General features: G+C 39.1%; 1 pseudogene; it reads left to right on the top strand.

Moving 5' to 3' along the window:
* Positions 1 to 3,168: 3,168 nt before the first annotated feature.
* LOC138143365 (eukaryotic translation initiation factor 3 subunit K-like) lies at positions 3,169 to 3,935 on the top strand (annotated as a pseudogene).
* Positions 3,936 to 10,081: the final 6,146 nt, after the last annotated feature.

The raw sequence follows: 10,081 nt of genomic DNA, 5'->3' as shown, positions 1-10,081 counted from the left end.
TCAGACAAACATGGAGCTTACAAGGCTTTGTGTCAAAGGATAGGAAGAATTGAGGGCTTCTCCAAGAAAGCCCTAGAATGCTCAGAAAACCTTGGGGTGTGGAAGAATCTGTAGTGGAGACCCTAGAAGCCACTAGGAGAAGAAGCAACCTGTGTGACTCTAATAGCACTTAGGCAAGCCCAGGAATTCTGAGGTTCTGAGCTCACTCTACCCTGAGATTCCACAAAGGCTCTTGAAGTTCCTGTGCTCTGAAACTCAAAGATCCAGTGGGGCCTAACCCTAAGAGATGGAGGTCAGCATGAGAACCCAGGTGAGCTAGAGTTAGGCCAAGTAAATCAACAAGGGTCCCTTTAGAAACTCAATGTCTTCAATGTGTATTGGGGTAGTTAAGTAAGGAAAACAGATCTGGATCTGGATTGGCTCAATTCTGAGGGCTTAAAGGGGGAAAACATAAGGGAGAAAAAAACACTATACTAGTGTAGAAAGGAGAAAGAAGGGGATAAAGTTTACTACTTTTATAATTGCTATTCATGAGAAGACTATGCAAACATAGAGGAAAGAGTCGGGGGAGCAAACATAGAATCAGAAAGACCTGAGTTCAAATGCAACCTCATGGCAAGGCACTTAAAAAACCAACAAACCTCCATTTGCCTCAGTTTTCCCATCTGTAAAATGGCAATAATAATAACAGCTACCTTGAAGGTCTGTCTTGGGGATCAAATAGAGATAATAATTATAAAGCACTTAGTACAGTGACTGACATATAATGACCATAAAAATGCTAGCTATTATTATCATCATTCGATGGATAAAGGAGAATTGAAAACACACACAGAATTTAGCATAGAAGTATGTCAGATTCAACAGAGAAACATCTGGAGATAGGGTTGGAGGGGCTGAGAGGGGCAGAGGGGGAATAATACCCGAGAGGAGAATCTCAAATAAAACAAGCTTCCTTATCTTGAAGCTGGGAATCAAAAGAAAAAAGAAAAACAAAATGTCTAAATTAAGGGTGGGGAACCTGCAGTCTTAAAGCCACATATGGCCCATTAGATTCTCAAGTGTGGCCCTTTGACTGAATCCAAACATGAGTTACATGAGTAACCTAGAGGGCCACATGTGGCCTTGGGGCCACAGGTTCCCCACCCCTGGTCTATATTCTAAAGAGGTATCCATCAATTGGAGAATGGCTAAATAAATTGTGGTAGATGTATGAGATGGAATAACATTGCATTTTAAGAAATGAAGAGATGATTTAAGAGGATTCTGCGTGGTACAAACTGATACAGAATGAAATCAGCAGAACTAGGAGAGCAATTTATTTTTAAATTTTTTTTCTAGAACAATTTATATAAGGACAAAAACACTACAAAGAAAAACAATTTTTAAAGACTCGAGAACACTGATTAAAGCCCTCACTAATCTTGTCTCCAGGGGATCTGTGATGAATCCTGAAGCACTTTCTGATACTAAGGGGATGGATTCAAGTTGCAGAATATTCCTTTTGCTCAATTCTTCTTAATTTTTTTTACAGGGTTTAGTTTTGTTTTTACTCTCTTAATGTAAGTGTTTAATTGGGTAGGTCAATTAGCAATAAGGGTCAAATTAGTTGACTAACAATTAGTCAGCAATTAGGGTCAATTGGCAATAAGGATACAAAAAAAAAGAGATTCATTGAAATATTTTTTAAAAAATACACAAAAGATAATAAAAGGAAGTTTAGAAGTAATCACAGAAAAGCTGGACAGTTTTGAAAGGGATGAGTGGGATTAATATATGCTTTAAAAACAAGAAAGTGATATGAAATGGGGATTCAGTGTTTCCTATGCAATCTTATTTTTGTGTTTTATGGTGTATGTGGAAATGCTTTTTTTTTGTGATTAGGTTAAAAATAAAAATTCTAAAACCTTCAAAGAGAAAAAGCCACAGTCAACCCCCTGCAGGATGGAAGGGTTTACTCATCCATGGTACTGCTGCCAGTCATCTGGTGAGGGAGGTTTTGGGAGGGGGGAGGGAGTTGTCCTCATTACCCATCTTTTTGCCAGTTCTCCTCCATCTGTTCACCCTTGGCCTCTGGTGCCAGCTTGAGTAACACTAGATTGGCATGGCTACTGCTGATAGATCTTTAGAAAGATCTGGAGAGGAGTAAAACCCATTCCAGTAATCTTCACTACCCCTCAGATCAAGAGGGAAGAAATTTCCATTACATGTAATGTAGATTCTTGTTAAAGATCTGAAAGGTCAATGCCTGACCTTCCTCTGCAGTGAGATTTGGAAAAGAAGACTGAGAATGAGCTAATTTCAGTTGACAGTATTTCTCAATTATATACCAATAAGGCACAGTGGTGAAATGTTGGGGTGGGAAGGGAAGGCTGTGTATGGTATGAACAAGTTTAAGACACAGGACCATGGAAACAGTAGGTGTTGGCTTGATGAAAATGTTACCAGTACCCTGCTAGAGAAGGATTTGTCTCCCTCAGGGCAAAGTGGACTGGCCAAGAGTCCCTTCCTACAGGAACTTAGCATTCTCAGCAAAGAACTTATCAACAGACCTTGGCATTGCTGCATCACCAAATATCAAACCAAACATTTTAAAAATAATGGAGTACATTTAATTACATTGGTCTATAAAATAGTGTGGAAAAAAGGTTTTTTTTAATACCTATAATAAATACAATTTAAATTAAAAATTATTGTTCATTTCATTTTTATCTCATCCATTTTTAATTTCTATTTTTTAATATTTTATGGGATAGAGATAAAGATTGGAACTGTGATTTCATTAGCAAACAGAACTCTCTGGGTGAGGAAACTCTTCTGACTTTCAGCAGCACTTTCTCTTCAATGTATAGTCTTAGAAAGTTGAACAGAGGACTGAGAGTTAAGTGATTTGCATCAGAGTTATACTGTCAATATACGGCCAGCTAGGTGGTTTAGTTTATAGAGTGCTAGACATGGAGTCAGGAAGATCTGAGTTCAAATCCAGCCTCAGATATTTACTACGTGACCCTGTGCAAGTCATTTAACCTCTGTTTGCCTTAATCCCCTGGAAAAAGAAATAAATGGCAAACTACTCAAGTATCTTTGCCAAGAAAACCCCATGGGGTCACAAAGAGCTGGACACTGGCTGAGGCTCTGGACCTGGCCTCGGAGTCTTTGTCTGCTTGGGAAAAGGAGGAAGACATGGCACTGTTCAAGCAGATGGCGCCAACGTGGGGAAGCTGCTCAAGGGCATCGACAGGTATAATCCTGAGAACCTGGCCACCTTGGAGCGGTATGTGGAGACCCAGGCCAAGGAGAACGCCTATGACTTGGAAGCCAACTTGGCCGTGCTTAAGCTATACCAGTTCAATCCGGCCTTCTTCCAGACCACAGTGACAGCCCAGATTCTGCTGAAACCCTCACCAATCTCCCCCACACAGACTTCACTCTGTGCAAGTGCATGATTGACCAAACTCGTCAAGAAGGGCAACCCATCAGGCAGATCCTATACTTGGGAGACTTGCTGGAGTCTTGTCATTTCCAAGCTTTCTGGCATGCCCTAGAAAAGAACATGGATCTCCTTCTACTTAATGGCATCACAGGCTTTGAAGACTCCATCCGAAAATTTAACCGCCATGTTGTGGGCATCACATATCAACATATTGACCACTGGCTGCTGGCTGAGATGTTGGGAGATCTGTCAGACAACCAGCTGAAAGTGTGGATGAGCAAGTATGGCTGGAGCTCCAATGAAGCAGGGCAGGTCTTCATCTGCAGCCAAGAAGAAAGTATCAAGCCCAAGAACATTGTGGAAAAGATTGACTTTGAGAGTGTTTCCAGCTTCATGGCCTCCTCCCAGTAACTGCTGCCCCATGCTGTTTGTTGCCTTCTGTTTCCCCTTACATACAGCCAGCTTAAATAAAAGCCCTTTACTTCCTCAAAAAAAAAAAAAAGAGCTGGACACCACTGAACAACAACAATAATACTATCAGTAAGCATTAGAGGCAGTTTTTCTTGGTTTTCTGGATGTTTTATAATGTTCATATCTATGTCTATGTCTATAGATAGATATACACATATATTAGCTCAGTAGTACATGCATATAATTCACAAACAAATAAATATACAGATATTGGTATTGCCATGCTCAAACAATGTTTAGTGATAAGGGTTCACACAGAAAGAGGTCTGTTATATGGGATAAAATTCAGAACGGGGTCAGAGTTTTGTGATGAAAATCATAGTCGTGTGAAAAGGTGACGGTAGACATACATTATTAATTGGCAAATTCTTAATATGTTCCTGTTGCAGTATGAGAAGTGTTTTAGGTCTTATTGTGATATCTGGAAGACAAAGGAAACATGATTGCTGCCCTGTGGGCACTTATAAATTTGAAGAACTTGGGAGAATCATTGCTATCCTAATTATGATATTCTTACCAAGGCTCTTCCCAAAACCTATTTGTTTGTTTATATTTGGTTTGGTTTTGGTTTTTCCTAGAGACAAACTCATGCTTTTTCCCCTGCAGAAGAGGGAAGCAGGAAATGGGACTAAAACAAGAAGGGATGTAGTATAAGTTAGGGAAGGGAGGCATATATGAGGGTCTAGATGGATTTAGGAAGAAGAGGGACCAGTGTAAGGATTAAGATCAGAAGAGATAAAAGAACCAAGGCCTGCCAGTGAAGAAAAGATTTAGCCAAATCACAACCAGTTTCTGAAATTTCAAATGACCAATCTGATTGACTATATTTTGCTCTTGCAATTCCATTTTTATTGAGAAATAGAATAGATTTATAGAAAAGTTCTGGAGAAGAAGGTTGATAGGGAAGGGATTATAACAATTAGAAACTAAAGAATTTCTCAGAATGAGAGAAGAGACAGACTGCAATTACACCCTCTTCACATGCTCTGTTCATCTCGATGCCTAGAACTCACTCAGCTAAATCCCACAGAGATCAAACAAATAGGCTTTGTGCATGCTCAGCCAGTAAATACTGATGTATATACGTATGTGAAAGCTGTTTTGAATTATTCAATTTCAGTTCTCACTAATGCAGAGCTGCTCTCTGAATGTGCTCAGAAGTCATTTGTCACATCAATTTTAGAACTGGCCTCTGTGAGGGGGGTTTTCCCTAACATCTAGCTGCATTTTCCTCAGTTCATCAACAGCACATCAATTCCTTTTTATCCCACCCCAAATGACCCAAATGTTTTCATATTGCCTTAAAATATTTATCCTGGACTAGTTTCCCTTCTTACTGGATTCATCTCATCTTGCTTCAAGCACAGAGCTTCTTTTGAAGTCAATAGTAAACCACTCTCATGAAAAGTTCCGTGGGGGCATGGAGGACAAGAAGGAACATAAATTTGATTTTTCCATCTTTGAGCCAAATAGTGATACCTTCAATTCTTTCAAAACTTTCAACAAAGTTTTCTTAAAACCTCTATTCTTTGAGAATTTATGTAGTTCTGTTTCTCAACTCTTTTTGTTCTGTCTTTTGATTACTGAAATATGTTGAGAGATATGCCAAAATATTCATAATATTACTCTCTGTGGTAGCAAATAACTGGAACAAAGTAGATACCCCCAAATTAAGGAATGGCTAGAAAACTATGTTATATGTATAATAGTGGGTCTGACTAATGAGAGTTCAGTATTTAAAGCATGAACAACATGCTTTCACTGGTACTAACCCACCCCAAGATACACCAGCTTCTGGGCATTTGTAATGGAGAGGCCCCAAATCACACTATAGCATATGGACATTTCCTTGATTGTTTCCTATTTGCTTATTACATGATGATGAAAAGGCTTTTTGATTGGCTCCTGAGCTGAGAACTGAATGTAGATTTAGGGAACTCTCTCTCTCTCTCTCTCTCTCTCTCTCTCTCTCTCTCTCTCTCTCTCTCTCTCTCTCTCTCTCTCTTTCTTTCTCTCTTTCTCTCTCTCTATTCCTCCCCCTCTCCCTGTCCTTGTCTCTGTCTCTGTCTGTCTGTCTGACTCTCTCTCTCTCTCTCTCTATTCCTCCCCCTCTCCCTCTCCCTGTCCTTGTCTCTGTCTCTCTGTCTCTGTCTGTTTGTCTGAATCTCTCTCTCTCTCTCTCTCTCTCTCTCTCTCTCTCTCTCTCTCTCTCTCCTTCCCTCACTCCCCCTTCACTCCCACCAATGGTGACTTTTGAGTGAGGAAGAAGAAACATTATAGCTGTTTTATCTCCCTATTCAGCCTCTATATGGCCCTGAACACATGGCACCTCACTTCTTTTGTTTCTTTGATCTTGTTATTTCCTGATTTTAGGTGAATGAGTACCAGAGATGGAACAAATCAGGTTATGCCCTTGTGAACTTTGAAAGGTTGAAAAATTCATTAGAGTTCCCTTTAGCAACTGGAGTTCATTGAAGTAGTGACCAGTCCAGTGCAGAACCATCCATAAGAAGCAACCTACTTGACCTGGACCAGCAGTAAATTGACCTGGCAGCCAGGACACCATGTCCAAGTAAAGGGAAAACCTGTCCATTGGCTTTTCCACATCCAGAATGAAATTGATGGGGACTCCTAGAGCCAGGAAGTGCCTTTCCCCTTGAATTAGTAACAGTGGATGTCTTATGGCAAGCACTTTAATTTTGAGTCTCCTCTCCCCAGGGACAAAGTGGGTATATAGAAAGGAGAATGTATTCCTGGTTCCGAGGGAGATGACTTTTTTACTTAAATCTTTACTATACCTTCTCAGTAAATATTCCTTTGTAAAAGCCAATCATCATTTATTAGTTTATTGGTATTGAGGATAAATTGACTAGTTAAACATTGAAGGATATGCTAGATAGATCATGATATTTTGAACACACTTAACCCCTCTGTCTTTCCCTTAGCATTCTGAGGGAAGTAGTCAGTCATCCCATAGGGACCCAACCTGCCACTGTGAACAGGAATCGAGAGAATGAGCCCAGTGACTACACTATGTATAGATGTAGCAGAATGTTAGTGCACATAAAATGTGATAAATATGAGGAGTTCAGAGAAATGTGGGAACATTTGTCTAAATTGTTGAAGCATGAAATGAGTAGAAGCAAAAGAACAAAATACAAAATGACTACAACAATATAAATGAAAAAAAAATCACTAAAAGGAAGTCAGACTGAAAAATGGAAAGACCAGTGTAGGTTTTGGAGAAAAAGATACTAATATATATATATAATATATATATATATATATATATCTTCTCTTTGAACAGCAGAGAGGTAGGAAGCAACCAGGACAGAACATTGTATACATTATCAAACATAGTCAACATATCAGATGTTTCTGCTTAATTTTTTTGTTTGTTTGTTCACATGAAAGAGTTCAATCTGGAGTGAAGGAGGGAGTTTCAGCCAGAATCACAGTGATGTAAACACAAAAGTTATTAACAAAATGTTGAAGAAAAAAGATGAGGAGAAAAATGCACCTAGTTGAGTAGTATATTCCATTAAAAAATTTGCTATCATTTTCTCTTGCACAGTAAAAATACAAAATAATTTTTAAAAAATCTACAGTGGAAACCAGTTGGAACTAATTTTTACCCTGGTTCAGAGGTTGTCTCTGTCTACTGTATCATGCTTCTGTACATAATAAAATTATCCCTATACCTCCATTGTGCCTAACAACTAGGAAGGGGGTAGAAAGGGCACATCCTTGTTGTATGGAGAACAAAGAAAAAGTGTTTCCACATAGCACCTTATTAGGTCCTCACAGTGGTAGGATAGATAAGAATAGGCAAATCCAGACATCAAGCTATAGAGTCCACGAAGGTCAGCTGTTTGTCTCATCTGTGCTATTTCTTGGCAGGGTCATTGAAGGAGTCTGGGACCAAAGGGAAGTAAACAACCAGGCACTATAATATGCACTTTAATAGATATTATCTCATTTGACCGTGTTTGATTATTGAAGGCCTATATTTGGGCTCTGGACTCCCCCTGGGTCATTGCTTTACTGTTAAATGTATGTCAGAGTTGTTTTCCCTGGTTAACTTTGCTTCTGACTCATATGCGGTTGCTTTTTCACCTAGTCACTCAAGCCAATGTGATCAAATTTCAGGAAAAAGAGAGCTTTCTCTTTGTAGCTCTCCCAGCTCTCATTCTTGTCACTGCCATAAGAATAGATGATGACTGGGCCATTTTGTGTTCCACTTATGTGCCTTGATATAGATTGGATTCGTGTAGTTCCATTTCCCACTTTCTCTGCCTTCTCAGAAAGAAGGAAGCCAACTTATTTTTTTTCAGAATATCTCATGAAAAGTTATAAACATTTAATAGACTTATAAATAGGATACATGCAACTTGGCAAATATTTCCTGTATTTTTTATTGATTGTCCTTTCTTCCTCATCCCAGCTGGCTGTTCAAGCAATACAGTATGAAAAAACAAGGTGCCAGAGGAAGCTGGCTCTTGTTAATGCATTGGATGTTAAAACACTGAGAAGGTCAAAGCATTATAGTTTATTACTGTCATGTTTCACCAGAGATATGAGGCATTAAAATTGTACTATTGTGCCATATTCTTGTGACAGAGGTTGTAATGAGAAGGAGGAATCACACCAAGTGAGCCTATTCTAATGGTACTTGTGATAACAGGAGCAAGAAAAGGTACAACCAAGGTTTATTTTTGTCTTAAAACAAGATTCATATGCTTTCTCCAGTCTCAGAGCTTTAAACTGTATATCAGAGAAAGTAGCATTGTTCATTGATCAATAATGTCCAAATCTAAGGGATATTCTGTAGTAGTGATTACTGAAATAGCCAAATGATCTCATTGATTCACATGTTGCAGATTGAAACTCAGCCGTGCCTGCCCATCCTATGCAACTCTGGTTCGCGTCCTCCCTACAAGGGATTAAGCATTCTAATAATAATAGCCAGGGTGGCATAGTAGAGTGAGTGCTGGAATCAGTCAGGAGAAATTGGATTCTTGTTTCTGATATTTATAAGGTGTATGATTATGGGCATTATGACTCATTGGATAGTGAGCTGGCCTTGGAGTCAGCCAAGCCTGGGTGTATGGCCTGGGTAGGCAACCCTGGGCCAGTCACTTAATCTCATAGTGTCCTGGGACTCTGTCTATATGTTACGGAGATGGTCCTGATCTGCACTGATAGAGGGAGTATTATTCAAGTGGGAGTTGCCTATATCAATGAAATCACAGGCCTCATTCCTATCCTTATCCTATGATTATAGGCAAGGCACTTAACTTCTCAGCCTCACTTTCCTCATTTACAAATTGGGAATAGCGATTCCTGTAGCCCTTAGCAATGTTTGCAAGTTTAAGGGTGTTATATAAATGTCCACTTTTTGATCATATACTAATGCATATTTCTAATCTTTTATCCAATTTTAAACCATACAAACTCTCATAGCAGTAAAATCTATGTCATTGGCAGAAAGTAGGGACTCGGTTTCAGAGGTAAAATACTGTGCAAATAGTTGAGGCAACTAGATGGCACAATGGATAGAATTTTGGGTCTCTATTAAAAAAGATCTGAGTTCAAATTTAACCTCAGATGTTTACTAGTTGTGTAACTCTGGGGAAGTCATTTAACTTCTGTTTGCCTCAGTTTAATCAGCTGTAAAATGGGAATACTAACAACATTCATTTATAACAAAGTCCTTGGTATGTTATGGGTGCACTCTAAATGCTTATTTCCTTATCTAATTGAAAACAGCAAAAGATTTGGAGTTAGAAGATGTCTGTTGAAATCTCTAGCTCTATTACTTACTGCCCACATGACCCTGAGCAAATCACCTAAACTCTCTTTCTTTAATAGAAACATTGGATAATAGATTTAGGGCTGGGAGGGATGTTAGAGGTATTATCAAGCCCAACTTCCTCATTTTATAGATGAGGATACTGAGTGAGGCCCATGTGAGGTTAAGTGAATTGACCAAGTGTAATAGTAAGGGAATTTGAAGATCTTCCCTGCCCCTTAATGGGCCTTAACAGGAAAGGCTTCATTGGGGGGAGGCTTATTTTTCAAGAAGGCCCACACCTTTTGTTAACTTTGTAATTATGCAATGGGTCATGAAGGTTGTGATGTCCTCTGACACTGAAGAAGGGTATATATACTCTGAGG

This window comes from Petaurus breviceps, unplaced genomic scaffold (genome assembly GCF_028583685.1).
Source record: "Petaurus breviceps papuanus isolate PSGF00001 unplaced genomic scaffold, PetGlider_PUasm1.0 90639, whole genome shotgun sequence".
Lineage (NCBI taxonomy): Eukaryota > Metazoa > Chordata > Mammalia > Diprotodontia > Petauridae > Petaurus > Petaurus breviceps.
This window is presented reverse-complemented; position numbering and strand designations above follow the sequence as displayed.